The following is a 23,217-nucleotide window of genomic DNA, read 5'->3' on the forward strand; positions in this document are numbered from 1 at the left end:
TTATGTCAGTAAAAACTTTAGTTACAAGATGGCCTAGCTGCAATGTGGAGCTTGAATAGCCTGTGCTGAAGGAGAAGCATGACTGAGAGAGAACACCAGGAGTTCCAGTTTGCACATGTTAAACTGGAGTCTCCTATGAGATATCAAGTGGCAGTACAAGTGACTGAGTCAGGGATGTCTAGTCTGTCAGCATTTGGTTTGCCATCTACCGGACTAGGCAAAGATTTATTTTTCGCTTTGAATCATATTAATGAGGTATAATTTACATACATGCAAAAGAACCCATCTTAAGTGTACTGCTCACTGACTTTGGAAAAACATTTACACTCATGTAACCACAACCACAGTAAAGATGTAAAACTTTTCCATTATTCCAAAAGATTCCCTTGTGCTCCTTCCCAGTCAATACCTTCACCTACTCCCCATCCTGCCATTGGCTCCAGTTTATTCTTTTTTCTATTGCTATAGCTTAGGTTGTACTTTTCTAGAGTTTCATATAGCTGGAACAAAGTAATATGTATTCTTTTGTGTTTGGCTGCTTTCCCTCATCACAACATTTTTAATATTCAGGTTGTCATATATACCAATTGTACATTCTTATTGGAGTATATGGATGTAGATACATGTATGAATGTATATATCCATCAATATTTTGTTGATGAATAGTATTCTATGATATGAATATACCAAAATTTGTTTATGCATTCACATGTTGATGGGCTTATAACCGAAGTTGCTGTAAACATTCACATGCAAGTCTTAGTATAGATCTGTATTTTCATTTCTTTTGGGTAAATTAGTACAATTGATGCGGTACATTTAGCTTTACAAAAAACTTCTCGGGGCGCCTGGGTGGCTCAGGTCGGTTGAGCGGCCGACTTAGGCTCAGGTCATGATCTCGCGGTCTGTGAGTTCGAGCCCCGCATCGGGCTCTGTGCTGACAGCTCAGAGCCTGGAGCCTGTTTCAGATTCTGTGTCTCCCTCTCTCTGACCCTCCCCTGTTCATGCTCTGTCTCTCTCTGTCTCAAAAATAAATAAACGTTAAAAAAAATAAAAAAAATAAAACTTCTCAATTATTTTCCATATGACTGTATCATTTTATATTCCCAGGAGTAAATCTCAGTTACTCTATGTCCTCAAAAACACATGGTATTGTTTAGCTGTTTCTCCCTCTCTCATGATACTGGTAGGCTTGTCACCATATCTGATAGCGATTTTCACTGTATTTCCCTAATTACTAATAATGTTGAGATTCTTTTCATGTTCTTTATCGGCCATCCTCATATCTACTTTTGTGAAGTGTTTGTTCAAATATTTTGCCCATTTTCATAGGGTTATTTGTGTTCTCAATATTGAGTTCTGAGAGCTCTTTATATATTATAGAAGCAAGTCCTTTATCGAGTTTTTGCTTTGCAAATGACTATCCTTCCATTGATATTACATAGCCTTGATTCTTGTAGCTTTATGGCACTTCTTAAAATTGGCTAGTCTAAACATTTTTTTCTTGTTTTTTTCATGATTAATTTGGCTATTTTGAATCCTCTGTTTTCTTCCAAATAAATTTTAGAGTAAGCTTATCAATTTTTACAAAAAACGTGCTGAGATTTTGACTGGTATTGTATTAATTAAGATCAATTCAAGGAGAATTACATTTTAATAATACTGTGTTTTTCTTTTTTTTAATTTTTAATGTTTATTTATTTTTGAGAGAGAGAAAGAGCATGAGTGGGGGAGGAGCAGAGAGAAAGGGAGACACAGAATCTAAAGCAGGCTCCAGGCTCTGACCTGTCAGCACAGAGCCTGATGCAGGGTTCAGACTCACGAACCGTGAGATCATGACCCGAGCCGAAGTCAAGAGTCAGGTGCTTAACCGACTGAGCCATCCAGGTGCCCCAATAATATTGTGTCTTTCAATCAATGGACATGTTTTTTGTCTATATATATTTTTGTCTTTGAATAGGTCCTTTGAATATATCAGATTAAGTTTTCTCTCTCCTAATTTGCTAAGAAATTATTTTCCTTGTTTCTATATCTTGAATCATGTTGAATTTTATCAAAAGTTATTTAATTTATTGAGGTGATCATATGGTTCCCCCTTTTTATTTTAATGTGATGAATTATATTAATTTTCTAGCATTAAATTAAACCAGCTTCACATTCCTAGGATCTACACTACTTGGTCTTAGAGTATCCTTTTTTTTTCTATTTTATTTTATTTTTTCAATTTTTTATTTACAATTACAGTTAGTTAACATATTGGTTAGTTAATATATTGCAACATTGGTTTCAGGAGTAGAATTAAGTGATTCATCACTTACAACATCCAGTGTTCATCATAACTAGTGCCCTCCTTAATACACATCACCCATCTAGCCCCTTCCCCACCCACCTCCCTCCATCAACCCTCAGTTTGTTCTCTATCTTTAGAGTCTCTTATGGTTTGTTTCCCTCTCTCTTTCTTTCCCTCCCATATGTTCATGTTTTGTTTCTTACATTCCACATATGAATGAAATCATATGGTCTTTGTGTTTCTCTGCCTGACTTATTTTGCTTAGCAAAATACTGTACACTGTAGCTCCATCCACATCGTTGCAAGATTTCATTCTTTTGATGGCTGAGTAATATTCCATTATATGGAATGGTTATATGGAATATGATGAAATATACATATATATGTGTATACACACACACACACACACACACCCCACATCTTCTTTTATCCAATAACCACATCTTCTTTATCCATTCATGAGTCAATGGACATTTGGGCTCTTTCTGTAGTTTGGCTATTGTTGATAATGTGCTATAAACATCGGGGTGCATGTACCCCTTTGAATCTGTATTTTTGTATCCTTTGGGTAAATACCTAGTAGTGCAATTGCTGAATCACAGGGTAGTTCTATTTCTAACTTTTTGAGGAACCTCCACACTGTTTTTTTAGAGTGGTTGTACCAGTTTGCATTCCCACCAACAGTGCAGGAAGGTTCCCCTCTGTCCACATCCTCGTCAATACCTGTTGTTTCCTGTGTTGTTAATTTTAGCCATTCTGACAGGTGTGAGGTGATATCTCATTGTGGGGTTTTAATTTTATTTTAGAGAGAGCAAGAGGGGGACAGGGGCAGAGATCTCAACCAGAGAGATTGCTTATCAGGGAGCCCAACACAGGGCTCAATCCTGGGATCATGACCTGAGCTGAAATCGAGTTGGACACTCAACTGACTGAGCCACCCAGGCACCCCTCATTGTAGTTTTGATTTGTATATCCCTGATGATGAGTGTTGTTGAGTATCTTTTCATGTGTCTGTTAGCCATCTGGACGTCTTCTTTTGAAAATGTCTGTTCATGTGTTCTGCCCATTCCTTAACTGGATTATTTGTTTTTTGGGGTGTTGAGTTTGCTAAGTTCTTTATGTATTTTGGATACTAACTCTTTATCAGAAATGTCATTTGCAAATATCTTCTCCCATCCCATAGGCTTCCTTTTGATTTTGTTATTTCCTTTGTGATGCAGAAGCTTTTTATCTTGATGAAGTCCCAATAGTTCATGTTTGCTTTTGTTTTCTTGCCTCTAGCAACGTGTCTTGTAAGAAGTTGTGATGGCCAAGGTCAAAGAGGCAGTTGCCTGTGTTCTCCTCTAGGATTTTGCTGGTTTCCTGTCTCACATTCAGGTCTTTCATCCATTTTTAATTTATTTGTGTATGGTATAAGAAAGTGGTCCAGTTTCACTCTTCTGCATGTTGCTGTCCAATTTTTCCAGCACCATTTGTTGAAGAGACTGTCTTTTTTCCATTGGATATTCTTTCCTGCTTTGTCGAAGATTCATTGACCATATAGCTGTGGGTCCATTTCTGGGTTTTCTCTTCTGTTTCATTGATCTGTGTGTCTGTTTTGTGCCAGAACGATACTGTCTTGATGACTACAGCTTTGTAATATAGCTTGAAGTCCAGAATCATGATGCCTTCAGCTGTGCTTTGCTTTTTCAGGGTTGCTTTGGCTATTTCGGATCTTTTTTGGTTCCGTACAATTTTTTTTTAATTTTTTTTAATGTTTATTTATTTTTGAGAGAGAGAGTGAGATAGAGTGTGAGCGGGGGAGGGCCAGAGAGAGGGAGACACAGAATGGGAAGCAGGCTCCAGGCTCTGAGCTGTCAGCACAGAGCCCGACTTGGGGCTCGAACCCATGGACCACGAGATCATGACCTGAGCTGAAGTCGGACACCCAACTGACTGAGCCACCCAGGCGCCCCTGGTTTCATACAAATTTAAGGATTGTTTGTTTTAGCTCTGTGAAAAATGCTGGTGGTATTTTGATAGGGATTGCACTAAATATATAGATTGCTTTGGGTAGTAATGACATTTTAACAATGTTTGTTCTTCTAATCCATGAACATAGAATGCTTTTCCATTTCTTTGTGTACTCTTCAATTTCCTTCTTAAGTGTTTTACAGTTTTCAGAGTACGTGTCTTTTACCTCTTTGGTTACGTTTATTCCTAGGTTTCTTATGGTTTTTGGTGCAATTGTAAATGGGATTGATTCCTTAATTTATTTTTCTGTTGCTTCATTATTAGTGTACCGAAATGCAACTGATTTCTGTGTGTTGATTTTATATCCTGTAACTTTGCTGAATTCATGTATTAGTTCCAGCATTTTTTTTGGTGGAGTCTTTCAGATTTTCTACATAGAGTATCATGTCATCTGCAAATAGTGAAAATTTGACTTCTTCCTTGCTGATTTGGATGCCATTTATTTCTTTTTGTTGTCTGATTGCTGAGGCTAAGACTTCCCATACTATGTTAAATAATAGTGGTGAAGGTGGACATGCCTGTTTTATTCCTGACCATAGAGGAAAAGCTCTCGGTTTTTCCTCATTGAGGATGCTATTAGCTGTGGGTCTTTTGCATATGGCCTTTATGATGTTGAGGTATGTTCCATCTATCCTTACTTTGTTGAGGCTTTTTATCAAGAATGGATGCTGTATTTGGTCAAAGGCTTTTTCTGCATCTATTGAGAGGATCATATGGTTCCTATCCTTTCTTTTATTAATGTGGTGTGTCACATTGATTGATTTGTGAATATTGAACCAAACCTGCAGCCCAGGAAAAAATCCTACTTGATTGTGGTGAATAATTCTTTTAATATACTATTGGATTCAGTTAGCTAGTATCTTGTTGAGAACTTTTGCATCCATGTTCATCAGGGATATTGGCCCGTAATTCTCCTTTTTAATAGCGTCTTTGTCTAGTTTTAGAATCGAGGTAATGCTGGCCTCATAAAAGGAGTTTGGAAGTTTTCCTTCCATTCCTATTTTTTGGAACAGCTTCAAAAGAATAGGTATTAACTCTTCTTTAAATATATGGTAGAATTCTCCTGGGAATCCATGTGTTTTGTTTGTTTGTTTCTTTGTTTTTAAGATTTTATTTTTGTGCTCACTTCAGCAGCACATATACTAAAGATTTTATTTTTAAGTAATCTCCACATCCAACATGAGGCTTGACCTTCAACCCCAAGATCAAGAGTCACATGTTGTACCAACTGAGCCAGGCAGGCACCCCTTAGAGTATCATTTTTAATCCTTATAAATCTATTGAGAATTGTTTTATATCCCAACATATGGTCTATCTTGGTGAATGTTTCATGTGTGTTTGAAGTGAATGTGAACTTGGATAGCATTGGGTAGGATGTCAATCAGTTGAAGTTGGTTTAGAGTGCTGTTTAAGTATTCTATATCAATGTTGGTTTCCTGTCCAACTTTTATATATCAATTAATTTTTTTTTAAAAGTATTCAGGGGCTCCTGGGGTGCTTGGTTGGTTAAGCATCTAACTTTGGCTCAGGTCATGACCTCTCACTTCATGAGTTCAAGCCCCACATTGGACTCTGCACTGATAGTGTGGAGCTTGATTGGAATTCTCCGCACCCCCCCTCAACCCTTCCCTGACTTGCACTTTAAATAAATAAATGAACAAATAAACTTTCACAAAAAGCATTCAAATTTCTAAGTACAATTTTGGATTTATCTGTTTTTCCTTTTAGTTCTATAAGTTTTTGTGTATGTATTTTGAAGCTTTGTTATTGGGTGCAAACACATTTAGGATTATTGTATCTTCTGGATGAATTAACCCTTTTATCATGAAATGTCCTCATTATCTCTGGTAATGTTCCTCATTCTAAAGTCTCTTTTTAATATTAATATAATGACTCTAGCTTTCTTCTGATTAGTGCATATATACCTTTTGTCATCACATCTTTTAATCCATATGTCTTTTTATTTAGATAGGTTTCTTGCAAAAGGCATTATGGGTCTCACTTTTTTTTTTTACCTAGCCTGACAATCTCTGTCTTTTAATTGGAGGTTTTATACCCTGTATACTTAATGTAATTATCAATATACTTCATTATAGGTCTACCATCTTGTTACATTTTTGTTTACATAGCATTTGTTCTTTCCTTTTTTCTACCTTTAGATTTAGTACTTTTTAATATTTCATTTTATCTCCCTTTTTGGCTTATTAATTATTCTCTCTCTTTCTCTCTCTCTCTCTCTCTCGCTCTCTCTCTCTTTTGGTAGTGATTATTATCACAACCTTACCCTAAGTTTTATCATAGTCTACCGTGAAATAATATTATACTGTTTCATTTATAATTTAGGAAACTATTACCAGTACACTTCCGTTTCCCCTTCTCCATTCTCTGTGCTACTGTTGTTATACATTTGTTTCCTTATGTTAAAGCCCTACAATGTGTTGTCATTTTTTCTTAATAAAGGTATTTATCTTCTAAAGAAATAAATTACATAAAATCATGTTACATTTATGCACTTACTTACTATTTGTAGTACTTTTACTTCCTTTGTGTATATCAAGATTTCCTTTGTTATCATCTTATTTCAATCTGAAGAACTTCTTTTATTGGCAGTCTACTAGTAACAAATTCTTTCAGTTTTTTTTGGAAAATGTCTTTAATTTTGCTTTAGTTTTTTTTTTTTTTTAATCTTTATTTATTTTGAGAAACAGAGAGGCAGAGCTCAAGTTGGGGAGGGGCAGAGAGAGAGGGAGACACAGAATCCGAAGCAGGCTCCAGACTCCAAGCTGTCGGCACAGAGCCCGATGTGGGGCTTGCACTCACAAACCACAAGATCATGACCTGAGCCAAAGTCAGACGCTCAACCGACTGAGCCACCCAAGAGCCCCTAATTTTGCCTTAGTTTTTAAAGGATATTTTCATTGGACATAGAATTCTAGTCTGATATTTTTTTTTTCTTTCAGCACTTTAAAGATGAAGTTGCATTATTTTCTGGTTTGCATAGTTTCTGACAAGAAGCCTGTGGTAATTCTTATCTTATTCTTTTATGTAGAATGTGGTGGTGAGGGTCAGGGGTGTTTCTTTGTTTTGTTGTTGTTGTTGTTGTTGTTGTTGTTGTTGTTGCGTTTAGGATTGTTTCTTAATTATTGGTGTTTGACAATTTGATTATGACATGACTTGTTATGGTTTGTATCTGTGAATGTGTTTAACTTTCTTGGGGTTCACTAAGTTTCTTGAATTTCTGAGTTTATAATTTTCACAAAATTTGGAAAACTATAGTCCACTATTTCTTCAAAAAGTTTTTTGTACTCCCCTCCTTTAGGGATTCCCCCAATTACACACATATTAGATCACTCCATGTATTCCCACGGGTTACTGAGGCTCTATTCATTTTATTTTTTGTCTTTTAAAAATTTGGGCTTTCTTTCATGTAGATTCTATTGCTAGGTAATCAAGTTCACTAGTTTATTTTGGGGTTTAGCAATGTCTAATCTTATTAGTGCCATTTAGAGAAATTTTAATTTCTGATACTATATTTTTCATCTCAGGATGTTCCATTTGGTCCTTTTATGTATCTTCCATTTCTTTCCTCATTGTGTTCATATTTTTATTTAAATATGCTTACATTGTTATAATACATACCTTAATATTCTTATCTGTTAGTCCCACCAACTGTATAATTTCTATGTCTGTTTTTATTGCTTTTTTTCTCTCAGTTATGAATCAACATTTTCCTAATTCTTGGCATGTCTAGTAATATTTTATCAAATAGTGAACATTACGAGTGTCTGAATTTTATTGTTTTCCTTTATAGAATGTTAGGCTCTGTTCCGGCTGGCAAGTAAGTTAATTATAGAACAATCTGATCCTTTTAAGGCTTATTTTAATTTTTGCTACAGGAGGTATAAATTGGCCTTTACTCTGGGAATTGTTCAGTCTTACTACTGACTTGAGGATTTGGGTTAATTGACTTTCCCACATCTCTCCACTCAGCTCTGGGTATTACTCAATTTACAACTACAACTCACTCAGCCTTATGAAGTTTCACCTACACGTGCATGGTCAGGGGACATCCGAGTAAGAATTCTGGGTCTCTTTCTGCACAGCTCCCTATTCTCTAGAATTCTGACTTGCAAATTTCAGTCAGCTCGGCCTTCTCAAATTTCCAACTCAGAGAAGACTGCTGGGCTCTGATTGCATTTCCCTCCCCACATACATGCTGGGGAATTGCCTCTAGACAAAAGTCTGAGGTGGCTGTAGGGCTTAACTTTCTGTTTCCCTTCTTTCAGAGATCACAATCCATACTACCTATTGTGTAATGTCTTAATACCATTGTTTTACATATTTTGTCCAATTTCCTAGTTGTTTATACGAGGAGGACAAGTCTGATCTTAGTTGTTCCAGTATGACTGGAATCAGGAGTCCTAAAATCATTTAAAACATTTTTGTTTTAAAATATACCAGGTACAGGGGCGCCTGGGTGGCGCAGTCGGTTAAGCGTCCGACTTCAGCCAGGTCACGATCTCACGGTCTGTGAGTTCGAACCCCGCGTCAGGCTCTGGGCTGATGGCTCGGAGCCTGGAGCCTGTTTCCGATTCTGTGTCTCCCTCTCTCTCTGCCCCTCCCCCGTTCATGCTCTGTCTCTCTCTGTCCCAAAAATAAATAAAAAAAAAAAAACAAAATAAAATAAAATAAAATATACCAGGTACATATACAATGGAATACTATTCAGCCTTGAAAAGGAAGGAAATTCTCACACATGCAGCATCATGGATGAACCTTGAGGACATTATACTAAGTGAGCAAGCCAATCATGAGAAAACAAATACTGTATGATTTCACTTATACGAGGTAACCAAAACAGTTGAAATCATAGCGACAAAAAGTAGAATGGTGGTTCCTATCAGCTAGGAGAGGGAGAAAGGGAAATTGTTCTTTAATGGGTACAGAGTTTCAGTTTTGCAAGATAATATAGTTCTGAAGAGTAGTTGCACATAATGTGGATTTACTGATCTATATTCTTAAAAATAGTTAAGATGGTAAATTTTTTGCTAGGCTTAATCATTTAAAGAAAAAAATTAATTATTACATATGGTAACAAATATTGTAATATATTTATATATTTACAATGTTATATTAAAGTATTAAGTATTTATGATCTTTATATATTATACTATTGTTATGTTATTAATATATTTTAATGTGTAATTATATGCAATATAAAAGCAAATACATGAATAAATAATATTGTTAAGTAATAATTTAGCAATAATATTAATAATTAAATAAATTAAAAAACTTTTGAAAAAACAATGAACACTGTTCCTGTCACTAACATTTAATCTTGAGCCCCTTGAAGTACGGCTACTATTATTATCTACCTTTTAACAATAAGGAAATTCAGACACATAGTTAGAATATATTTTTTAAAAGAATTCCATTGAGGCAAGGAGGGGGGAAATGAATACTTATATTCATATACATACATACCTACATAAGAATTCCACTGTACCTTAAACCATGACCTTCGTAAAAGAGTTGGCAAACCACCAGCAAATGATCCCATCAAGATATTGTGGCTCATATTGGTTCCCTCCTTCTATTGTCTTAGGTCCTATCCATCCAAGAGCCTTCAGCAGTCTCAGAACTCTGGAAAGAATTCCATTCTGCCTAAATGTAATTCCATGATTACTATGAGAGAAACTAATATATATATTGTATATCAGGTAAGATATAAGTTTAGATATAAGACAAACTAACATATATATGAACATATATAAACATATATATATTCACATACTCTTCTGCTGAATATTTAAAAAATCTTGTTAAGCAACATAAAAAAGTGGCTAAGGTTTTTAAAAACAGCTTAGTGAGCTTTTGCTGCCCTCTTCTGGAAGGTTTATGTATATGCTCCCAAAGGTCTGGTTTGGGGCAACAAAAGGATTGGTTAAAAAGCATCAAGTGTTGCATTTACTAGCCCAATGATAGATTCTGTTCTCAGAGCCTGGATCTTCAAGAAAGTGTCTTGGTGCACCTGGGTGGCTCCCACGGTTAAGCGTCTGACTTCCGCTGGGGTCATCATCTCACGTTTGGTGAGTTCGAGCACCGTGGCTGGAGCTGGGCTCTGTGCTGACAGCTCCGAGGAACCTGGAGCTGGCTATGGATTCAGTTGTGTCTCCAGCTGTCTCTGACCCTCCCCTGCTCACGCTCTCTCTCAGAAAGCAGGAGACGCAACAGAATCCGAAGCGAGCTCCAGACTCAAAAAAAAAAACCACAAAAAACAAAAAGAAAAACAAAAGTGTCTTAAAAAAAAAAGAGCCTTAGACATTCTGCAAGTGTCTGCTTCAAATTTTATTTTCTAAACACTGAAATTATTTTTACAATAAAAACAATACGGTGTATTTAGGGGCGCTTGGGTGGCTCAGTCAGTTGAGCATTTGACTTTGGCTCAGATCATGATGTCACAGCTGGTGAGTTCAAGTCCCGCATTGGGCTCTGTGCTGACAGCTTGGAGCCTGGAGCCAGCTTCTGATTCTGTGTCTTCCTCTCTCTCTCTGCCCCTCCCCTGCTTGCGTTCTGATTCTCTCTCTCAAAAATAAATAAATAAATAAATAAAAACAATAGGGTGTCTTTAAATGTTACATAATCTAATTTTGACACACCAGACACCACCTGAATCTAGCCTTAGAATGAAACGAGAAAATCTTAACCCATTCAGTCTTCTTACTATCTGCTCTTCTTAAACTTTTGTGCTCTATCACTCCATTTCAAACCCTATGGTCCTCTGCTATGCAATTCCAATAGGGAAAATACCTTATACTATTTCATAGGGGATGTTTTTTGCTTGAAATTTGTGAAGCATTGTAGGGTCTTCTGAATAATGAATTGGAAGTGTTCTCATCCTTTATACAGCTTACTTAAAAACACCTGGCAATATCACTTCGTGGTTTACTACTTGATCCTTTCAGGGAATTCTAGATTCCATATTTTTAAAAAAGGAATATGGTGGCAGGGAGAACAGCAACAGCTTCCTTAGTAACTGTTATTGATTTCTTCCATCTCTTTACTTCTTCCCTCTGAAATTCTCTCACGCTGTAACACAAGCCTTGGTTTGTATCTAGGCCGACAACTACCAAGGCTGGGAGGTCCTAAGCCATCTCTTACCTAGATTTTAGCAAAGTGTCCTAACTGGTCTTCTGCCTTTATGTTATATCCCTAAAATCCACCTTCTATAACAAGAACCAGAATGATCTGCCTCAAATACACATCTGATTGGGTCAGCCTCTACCTAAAGTCACTAGGTTCTTATCTCTTGCCGTCAGGATTAGGTCCAAGTTCCTTAACATAGCACATGAGCTTTTTCTGTGATTCAGCTCAGCCTGCCTCTTGCATTCCCGCCTCACCCTGTATTCCAAAACAAGAGCCGCCTGTGCTTCCCTGCTGCATAAACCTTTTTGCTTCTCACATTAGTATCTTTGTCCCTTTTTCTCACTGTCCTCTCTACCTGGATTCCCTGAATTCCCTGCCACTTCACTTCCTCTTCATCTCTGGCCTTTGCTAGAGTGAGTCTCGACTAGATTGTCTCCTTTACTTGATTGCTTTATTGTCTTTACGAGCAGGAACTACATCTTATGTTTAATCTTCTGCATCAGATACAGTTCCTGGCAAACACAAACTGTTCAATAAAGAATCGCTAAATAATTAAATGGGTTTAGCAAATAAGCACCAGTGACATGAGAGTGGTAAGCTCCAAATTATCAGTGTCCCAGTGTGAGAGTATGAGGCATTGTCCTACCTTACAAATTTCCTGGGTTATTGTACACAGGCTGTGATTGAAGGTTGCTTGAGACATTGAGATATGCTTGTATGTTAAAACTTGCAGTATGGTATGCCTGGGTGACTTGGTGGGTTAAGCATCCAACTCTTGATTTCATCTCAGGTCATGATCTCACAGTTTGTGAGATGGAGCCCACATCAGGAATCTGCTCTGATAGCACAGAGTCTGCTTGGGATTCTCTCTCTGCCCCTCCTCCACACATGCTCTCTCTGAGAATAAATAAACTTTAAAACAAAATTTAAAAACAAACAAAAAACTTGCAATTTGACTCCACTTCAGACATCTTAGGTAGGAAATAGGGACTTAGGACTTTGCTTGCATAATTTATGAAGCTTAAATATCTGGGATACATTGTCTTGTGTGCAATTCTGCAAAAATGTAAGATCTGTCAAATATGCTTTTTGTAGAAATGCTCTTTACAGAGCACAAGAAATACTTGGAAAAATTTAACAGTATTAAATGTCTTACACGCCTTATTATATTAATAGGAAACAGAAATTCAACTAAAGGACATAGGACCTATGATAGCAAATTGATTAGGAGAGTGATGAATTCGTTAGCATTTAAAGAAAAAGCAACACATAATGGTGAGTGTAACTAACATCTCTAGTAGGAATGTGGATAAACATCTTGAAAGGACTTATAGGGTTATATTGTTTTAATGCAATTTTTATTAAAGAAATGTATATAAATAGTATTTTATATTTAATATACATTTTGAGCCTTTGCAAAGTAAAGCAAAATGAATTTGAAATATTATTACCATATGCTGTCCCCAGAGAAACACATTTAGATTCTCAAGAGAATGGACTGATCACCAAATGGCACAAACCACAAGCAGGATTCCTCTAGACAAGTAACTAAACACCACATTTTCTTCAATTAGATAAACGTCTGGTGTTATGTTTCTATAATTTATGTAAATTGCAACTATAGACCTACCAATTATCCTATTTAAACTTGGCCGGTTCCCCAAAGACTTCTTAGAAGAAAACTTATAATAACTAGTTGCCTATCTATATAGAGCCACCGGGGGGTACCAAAACTCTAGGACATATTTTTTGTAAAGCTTTATTTTTACAAATCTCTTCTAGCTAGTCAGGATTTTTTTTTTTTACATTAAATGGAAAAATAATTGGGAAAAACATGGTTTTTTTGCATGTTTGGGAATATAATGAGAAAGGACATTTGAAATAAAATATTTAAAGCCAAACAGTAATCTAACTTTTATTTTAAATAGCTGAAATGGATTTTTTGGGAAAATAATCTGGAATATTTTATATTGATAATTCATGAGGACTTCTGTTTAATGTTATTTTTATAGGAGCTAATATTAATTAACTTTAATGAAAATTTAAAATGTAAAAATCAAAAAAGACACAGCTAGCACTTTTCTACTTATATATGCACATATTATAATGGGTGGATATAGACATGTATAGATGTCAATTGTTGCTGCCTTAATTGACCCAGACTATGTTTCAGAGGTAATATTTGCATTATCCACTGCTGTATGGGTAGAATCTGGTGTTTTTCCTTTTTCTTTGAAGAGAAAACATAGAAAATTGCTTACTCAGCTATCTCTACATAGTCAACACAGAAGTAAGTAACCAGTAAGCAAGTAAGTCAACCAGTAAGCACTGCTTGGAGGTCACAATAACTTCCTACATCATGTGCCTGAAAAAGTGTTTCCCCCAAGTTATTACTGGACCACTTTGTCAATTCCCTTTTCAAAAAAGCTTTATTGATATAATTCACATACCAACAAATTATTAAAGCATGCAATTAGTGGTCTTTAGCATAATCACCACATTTAATTTAAGAACATTTTCATCATCCTAAAAAGAAACCATACCCTTTAGCTTTCACCCCTAAATTCACCCATTCCTCCAGCTCTAGGCAACCACAAATGTACCTCTGTCTCTATAGGCTTCCCTATATTCCAGCCATTTCGTGTAAATGGAATCATTCCATACATGGCCTTTTGTGACCGGCCTCTTTCACTTAGCATAGGTTTTAAGGTTCATCTATGTTGCACATACCAATTCTTCATCCTTTAGTATTCATTCCATTGCATGGAGTATACAACATTTTGTTCACCTGTTTATCAGTTGATAGGCATTTGCTAATGTTCTTTTAAAATCAGTATTTACTGTGTAGCAAAAGGTCATGTCAAAAGCATCTTTTGTTACTAGGCTTTTATGAATTGGGAGAAAGTGTCCAAAGTTAAAGTCAGTCTGAATCCCCTGCTGGTACTATGAAGTTCCAAATAATAAAGGAATAATCTGAATCATGTGATGTAAAAGGGAAAATTCTTGGTTCAGTTTTTGGTCAGTTGAGGAAACTGGATGAGTAATTTGCTTCTGTCTAAAAACCATCTACAAATCCGTAAGTGCCATCAGAAACAAGTAAAAATGAAAGAAGCTTGTGTTTGTAAGGGATTTGGTGGAACGTTTCCTACTGGAAGAATAGACAGACAAAAAAGGGGAGAGAACTGACACATTGGAGAGTGACCAAAGTAAAATGGGGCTGTACTTCATCCTGTTTCTTATCTCTTGAGAGCCTTGATCAGCAAACTAGAGGCATAAAGCAAGTGGAATTTTTCGTGAGGTTCCAAAAGCCTGAAATCTGAGTTAGGAGATGCAAATTTGACTACTGCTCCATCTCTTCTCAGTGGTGTTTCTTTCAGCAAGACAACTAAGCCATCGTTTCCCCCTCTGCCCAAAGTGGAAATGTTTCTCTGGCAACTTCTGTGAAGATTCAATATGGCAAGGGGAAGCCCCAGATTGTGAGCCTATGGTTAGGATGGATGTTTTCAGCTGTCCGCCCAGGAGCCCAGCCTGGGGCCTGGTAGCAGAGAGGATTCCAAGAAGTATTTGTTGAGAGAATGAAGCCTGTGACAAACCGTAAGGAGTTATTCAAATGTTCTTTCTGTCTTACTACTCCTTTTCTTCTAATTTATTCACTCTTCCAAACTAAGTGGTGAGATGCATTTTATTCCGAAAACATCAATTCCTACACGACGTTCTTTTGCCCTCCTGTGTTATAAGAAACATAAAAGCAAAGACACTTTTAACTTAAATTTTTTTTCACACATTTCACCACTGCTTGCACTCTTGCAATGTACCACTTCCTCTGGAACGTTTCTTTCCTCTTTGTGTGACTTGTTTCCTTGGTACCATCCTCCATCTTAGAGACTCTACAATGTAAATTTAGTATAAATCTGAGTCTTTCTTCAGGTGGAAATTGCAGTGGTATAAATGATCTCATGACTAGGTCTGTACTGGTCAGCCAGCAGATAGGACATGACCATCACTTCCAACTGTCAAATCCTTTGGATTTAAACAAATCTTGAATTTGGCAGGTGAAGTTCACCTGTCTTCTCAAATGCACTACAAGGCACTTTGAATTTGTATACAATGTTCAAAGGGCATTGACTAGACACACCTCAATTTATACTTTGGGTAAATTTATTTTGTTTATGTTTACTTATTTATTTTTGAGAGAGACAGAGCAGGGAAGAAGCAGAGAAAGGGAGACAGAATTCAAAGCAGGCTCAGTGCTGTCAGCACAGAGCCTGTTGCAGGGCTCAAACTCACAAACCGTGAGATCATGACTTGAGCCAAAGCTGGATGCTTAACCAACTGAGCCACCCAGGTGCCCCTATTTTGGGTAAATTTAGATTCTTATGTAATGGATCCAGTTTGCATAAAGCCAGATATATCAGTAAACACTTAATGGGGTAAACCCAAATCAGGTTGTGTGAGATATTAGCAATTTTCTAGCAAGAAAATACCAGATGCAACTCTTTGTCCTCAGCAATCAAAACATACTTCGTAAATACCTACTCTGTACCAAGCACTGTGCCAGGCCCTGGGAATACCATGGTAAGCAAACCCAGATATTGCCCTCAGCCCATGGAGCAGACCATAGGGTCTAATGGGAGAGACAGATTGAATTAAATTATCCCACAAATGAAGGAGTAATTGCAGATTGAGGGAAGTGGTAATAGTCTGAGTGCAAGAAACAAGATTCTATGAGAGCACCAAACAGGGAACCCAATCTAGACGATCGAGGAAGCTTACACGAGGAAGTGAAGCTTGAGCCAAAGAAAGTGCAGAAGCTAATTGGGAAGAGGGAGGCACGAGAAAGAAGAGCACACCACACTGAGGAAATAGCACATTAAGGTTGATCATGTGGCAAGGAAAGCTTGGCAAGTGTGCCAGACTGCTTAGGGAAGAGGAGTGCAGATGGAATGGTAGATAAGGGTTAGAATCAGCAAGGTTCGGGGTGCCTGGGTGGCTCAGTAGGTTGAACGTCAGACTTCGGCTAAGGTCACGATTTCATGGTTTGTGAGTTCGAGCCCCACATCAGGCTCACTACTGTAAACGCAGAGCCCGGTTCAGATCCTCTATCCCCCCCACTCTCTGCCCCTTCCATGCTGATGCTCTCTCTCTCTCAAAAATAAGCAAAACATTAAAAAAAAGAAGAAGAAGAAGAATCAGCAAGGCAATATGGGCCACGTGAAGAATTCTTTATCCCTTGAATAACGAGAACCCTCATTTTTGTTTTTTTGTTTGAAGAATAACATCATAGGGTAAAATGCACAACTGTAAACTGTACAGTCCAATAAATATTTATATACGTATACCCTGTGTAACAATCACCCAAATCAAGATACAGAACATCTCCATCATTCCAGAAAGTTCCTCATGTCTCCTTTGAATCAACACCCTCTCCCCACCACACACAAGGAAACCACTATTCTTTTATCATCATAGATTATTCTTGCCTGTTCTTGAACTTCATGTAAGTGGAATCATACTATACACACTCTTTTTGTATCTGACTTATTTCATTTAACATTGTGCCTGTGAGATTCATCCATAGTATTAAATTTAACAGAAGCCTTAGAAGGGTTCGACTCAAATGAAACAAAAACTTAACAGTAACTTAGTAAACTTAGTAACAGCTCTTGATTCCTGGGTTTAGTCGATACTTGTGGTTACCAGAGTCAGCTGTGTAGTTGAAGAGATACTTGCATACTTGCTCATCCCTAATTATATTCTTATCTTCAACTGAGACTTCTCTTCATTGCATGGATGTTTTTTCCTTCCAGACATCAACCATGAATGAATTTCAAACAAATTTGTCGTCAAACTACAGGGTCTTTTTCCCCCCCCCTTGGGAGAGATACGGGGGCGGGGGAGCAGAGGGAGAGAGAAAATCTTAAGCAGCCTCCACGCCCAGCACAGAGCCGGATGTGGGGCTCCATCTCACAACCGTTAGATGGTGACCTGAGCCACAATCAGGAGTCAGATGCTTAACCAGTTGAGCCCCCCCACCCCCCCGCGGGAGCCTCCCTTGTTTTGTTGTTGTTTGCTTTGTGGTGTGTGTGTGTGTGTGTGTGTGTGTGTTAAACAGGGTCTTTCTATACCTACTTGGGATACACTCAAGAAATATCTCGTCAGTGAGTAACAGGATAAGCACTTTGGAAAAAGAAGATTCCATGGGAGAATTGTTGTTTTATCTGAAGTGTAATGGAAGGAATGACACTTTCATATTTTCTGATGCATCTGAATAGGCAATGGAGTTGCCTTGTAATACTGTCTTTATTCATAAAGACATGGGTTGGACTAATTAATCTCTTAAGATCCTTGGAGTTCTATGAATTGAATCTGGTAGTGGTGGTTTTGTTGGTTGGTGTTCATTATCTTTCCATACTGCTGCTTTTCAATGGGCATGTCAAAAAAAAAAAAAAATCTTAGCTGTGTGACCTTGAAGTTTCAAGGTATGTGTGATCATAAGTAGCATCTATTACCTGAAAAAGACACATGAAAATTGCCTTGCAAATGTTAGGGGAATGTTGTTACTATCCATCTTATTAGTGATTTTGTTTACTTCAGAAGTACTATTAGTGGTGCTTCTGTTTGACTATGTGTGAATCTTGTAACTATTTACTTACCTAATAGCTTTCTTTGATCAGCATGTGGAAGTCTATAATTCCTCTAGGTTGAAACATAGGGACCCTTCTAAAATCTCTGTATTGGCTTTCTGGATGATTACTGAGATACTAGTTTTACTCTTGCTAATGACAATGACAGCTTCTAAGCATGCTTTTCTATACCTTCTTTCCCTTTCTTTTTAAAAAAATAATTTTTTGGGTAAGGGATGCATTCATATGCTTTAAAGTATGAGAGGGTGTGAAGTCTCTCCTACTTCTTTCAGAACCTAGTCCCTTTCCATAGGAAACCAATGTTGCTAATTACTCATGTAGCTTTCCACAAAAGTTTTATGCAAATAGGTACATATACTTAACTGTATTTCCCCCTTTTTGGTGCAAATGCTACTACCATTCTATCCATCCTGTTCTGTACCTTGCTTTTTTTAAGCACATAATGAGCTACTTCATTCCAAAAAAGGAATTGTTTTACGTACCTACCTCATAAAGTTGAGAAAATTGAATAAGCTTAACATATGCAAAGCACTTAGAAAACACCAAGTATATTGTAGCCTCTATGTTAGTTTTCCGTTTCTGCATAACAAAATTACCACAAACTTAGTGGCATAAAACAATACCCATGTATTAATCTCAGTTTCTGTAAGACAGAGTCTGGGCATGGCTTAGCCGGTTTCTGTGCCTGGGTCTCACAAGGCTGAAATCATGATGTCAGCTGGGCTTCATTCTCACCTGGAGACTCACTAGGAAAGAATTTGCTTCTAAGTGCTCTCAAGTGTTGGCAGCTGGAGAACCCGTGGCAGTTTGCTTTATCAAAGCCAGCAGCACAGGAAAGTCTCCACTGCCTGGAGTCTCTGTCCTCAGGGAATGAGTACGTCCTCTATTTTTTTTTTTTCCATTGAGATATAATTTGTAAGTCACAAAATCCATCCTTTTTAAAAAACAATTTTTTAAGTATGCTCTATGCCCAACATGGGGCTTGAACCCATGACCCTGGGATCAAGAGTTGCATGTTCCATGGACTGAGCCAGCCAGGCACCCCAAAATCCATCCTTGTAAAGTGTATAATTCGAAAAAATAATAAAGTGTATACTTCAAGGCAACTGACTGGCTCAGTCAGAAGAGTGTGTAACTCTTGATCTCAGGGTCATGAGTTAGAGCCCCATGTTGGGTATAGAGATTACTTAAATAAATAAAAACTTTAAAAAAGTGGGGCACCTGGGTAACTCAGTCAGCTAAGTCATGATATCACAGTTTGTGAGTTAGAGCCCTACATCCTGCTGTCTGCTGTCAGCACAGAGTCCGCTTTCCATCCTCTCCCTCTTCTCTGCCCCACCCCCCCTTCACTCTCTCAAAAATAAACATTTAAAATTTTTAAAATAAAATAAAAATAAAAATTTAGAAAGTGTATAATTCAGTGGTTGTTAGTATATTCACAGAGTTGTGCAACTATCATCATATCTAATTTCAGAATATTTTCATTACCCCCAAAAGAAATCCCATACTCATTAGCAGTTTTTCTTCATTCCCCAGCACCCACCCTGCCCCCCCCATCCCTTCAAGCCTCTGGTAACCACCAATCTGCTTTCTGTTACTATGGATTTGCCTATTCTGAACATTCACATGAATGGATATGCAATACAATATGTGGCCTTTCATCGCTGGCTTCTTTCACTTAGCATAATGTTTTCTTCAAGTTGCATCCATGTTGTAACATGTACCAGTGCTTCATTCCTTGTTGTGGCTGCATAGTATTCCATTGTGCGGATATATCCTATTGGTAGATATTTAGGTTGTGTCCATTCCTTTCCTACTACAAACACTTGATATCCCATTATAAACAACAACAGATATGCCCGAATAAACATTTTGAATGAGAATGTGTATAGCTGTACTATAAATTTCTAGAAGTAAAATTGCTAGAACAAAGGTTTATGCATCTGTCAGGCTCTCTGCTGACAGCATGGAACCTGCTTAGGATTCTCTGTCTCTCTGTCTCTCTCTCTCTCTCTCTCTCTCTACCCCTTCCCTGTTCACTCTCTCTGTCTCTCAAAAATAAATAAACATTTTTAAAAACTAAAGTACTGTTTGAGGAAGGGAGGTGAAATTGTATCTGGACTTTATTTTACCACTGATAAAAGAAGTTAGCATATACTGGTTATTAACAACTCTGCCTCACTTTCTTTATCTGCAAAATAGGGATAACATTAATGCTTTTCATGGGGATTAATGAGACAATACATGTAAAACTTTTATACCAGTGCCTGATGCATAGAAAGTGCACAGTAAATATTAAGTCTTATTAGCTGGCAATGTGATCTTGGGCCACTGTCTTTCTTTATTTTTAAAATGAGAAGTTGAAGTAGGTTATTATGTTTCCAAGTTTTAAAATGTGAATGTGGTTATTTATTTATTTATTTTCAAGAGAGAGAGCACAAACAAGGGAGGGACAGTGAGAGAGCGAGAGGGAGACACAGAATCCGAAGCAGGCTCCAGGCTCTGAGTTGTCAGTGCAGAGCCTGACACGAGGCTCCATCCCACCAATCCTGAAATCATGCCCTGAGCCAAAATCAAGAGTCAGGTAGGAGTTCACCCTACTGGGCCACCTAGCACCCCTGTGTTGTAGGTCGCGATCGCTTATGAACTCCGGACAGCAAAAACAGGATCAAAACAAGTTTATTATGGCCAGGCCAGACAGGGAAATACAACAAGTCCCGAACGTCTGGCCCCGAACAAGCTTAGGAAATTTCTTATAAAGGCTACATCGACCAATCGAATTGCAAAGGGTGGCAGTTGGAGAGGGCGGGCTCCAATCAAACAGTCCTAAAGGCTTTTGAAATATGGCGCCTGACTCTAGCTAGTTGAATGATGAATCATGTTGTTTATAATATTAGCCTTCTATCTAGTTCGAACAGGATGTGATGACTGAAAATGGGGAAGCGCGATTATGCCAAGCAGGTTTACAGAAGCTCAAACAAGCAATTAAAAGGGAAGGTTTGTTTTCCAGTAACTCAGCAAATGTGGTTTTAGGCAGAACTAATGTAGGGAACAGCAACAGTATTTCTATGAAAGCCCGAAGCAAACACAGGTTCACCTCACCATCTCATGTTCTGAAGTCCCTTTAAGTTTATAGGGGTCATAGCTTATTCTCGGCCTACGGAAGGCTAGGTCCGTTTGCCCTTTATCACCCTGGATATTTAATTATATACTGTCTCCTATTCTCTAATGTTCCTTGTGTTATTGTTTTGTTCATTACTGTGGATAGGGGGCAACATAGGTTTTATACTTTTAACCTTTGGTAGTCTTTACTCTAGAACCAGTACATCTGTAGTAGCTCATCCCCTTGCATTTCCTCTCTCCCTCCCCTGCCTTGCCCTACCAAATATATATATATATATATATATATATATATATATATATATGTGTGTGTGTGTGTATATATGTATACACATATATATATACTGGATATCTATATGCATAAATATACATATGGATAGCCTCTCTATCTTACTGTGTTAGTTTTCCTGAGATAGGTAGGATTTGGCCAATTTATGCCCCCTCTATCCCTTTCTTGTAGCTGAAACTTTACTTCATCTTTAGGTCTCTGCTTAGTCATCACCATAGATCCTAATTTTACATATATTCCCACTGATTTGTAAACTTGAAGGAGGTAACCACGTCCATTTGCTTCAGAGTTATAGCCTCATCACATAGCAGTGCTTAGCTCCCAATAAGCAATTAAAAAGTATTTTTAATATTGAATATTAGTAATGTGACCCAGCTAAACCTAAATATTTTTGCTATGTACAATAACTGAATATATAGTTAAGATTATGTTAGAGCTTCCTTTTTTTTTTTTTTTTTACCTTATGAGATATAATAGTAAATTCATTAAAAAAATTTTTAGGGGCACCTAGGTGGCTCAATGGGTTGAGTGTCCAACTCTTAATTTCGGCTCAGGTTGTGGTCTCAGGGTCGTGGAATCAAGCCCCATGTCAGATTCCATGCTGAGCATGGAACCTGCTCAAGATTCTCTCTCTCTCTTTCTCTCTCTCTCTCTCTCCCCCCTCCCTCTGTCCTCCCCAGCTTGCACTCTCTAAAAAAAAAAAAAAAAAAAAAAAAAATTAAATAATTTGGAATGGAAAAAATTTTGATCTCACAAAATTTAAGATTCAATCTCTGTGGAAGACTAATGGTTTCTCTGGCCTTAGTTTTAGGTAACTCATTACCAACAACCAGCACCAGCACGTCTGCCTTATATATAGCCTAAGGGTTTCTACTTTCCAAATAGAATGGCTTTTGCTGAGCAAATGCAGAAAGCCTTAGTTGAGTAATGGCACCAGTGTGCAGTTAGCTCCTACTTATCTTTTGATCTGATAAGAATGAGCTTGCAGGGATGCCTTTAATGAACCAACAAAAAAGACAGCATCTGGAGACCTCAACATCTGAGTCTGATCTTCTGTAACCTCATTTATATCAAGTGAAGCCTCTTTCCCTAAGTTTAAAGGTTACTTTTAACTTAAAATAATGTAGCGTTTTGTCTCAACATAGCCCCACGTGTATTCATCAGTATTTAAAAATGTTTTTACATTAACTATTTACTAAAAGGAGTGACTGTTTTAAACTCACTTTCCTATGGTTTACTGAGCTGATGCAAATATATTGGGCAAGCATGATTAACTTTTCAAGATCGGCTGGGATGGTATTTAACCGGACACAGGAATCCAACTTTCCTGTTGCCCTTGGGAATGTTCTTTAAGTACTAGCCATGTGGCAAGGCCTAGGGTTTTATTATAATTATAGGTTTGGTCAGCCAACTGCTTGGGAGACGGTTGGAGTTTGAAAATGGAGATATGGTCCCAATTCTGACCCTGCTGCTTGGAGACTCTGAGCAAAGTATCCTCATTTCTTCATTCATAAAATTCATAAAGGTGCGGGATTGCTGTGAAGATTAAGTCTTAGAGAAGCAGTGAAGTGCAAGCACTCTATGTCGGAGTTAAATAGACCTGCCTTCAAATTCTGATTTTATTAACTTAAATTGCTCAATGTCTTGCAACACTTTTTAAATTGTGTAAAATAGTGTGTTCTTGATACCTGTTGTTGTGAAGATTCAATGGA

Source organism: Neofelis nebulosa, chromosome 4 (genome assembly GCF_028018385.1).
Source record: "Neofelis nebulosa isolate mNeoNeb1 chromosome 4, mNeoNeb1.pri, whole genome shotgun sequence".
NCBI lineage: Eukaryota > Metazoa > Chordata > Mammalia > Carnivora > Felidae > Neofelis > Neofelis nebulosa.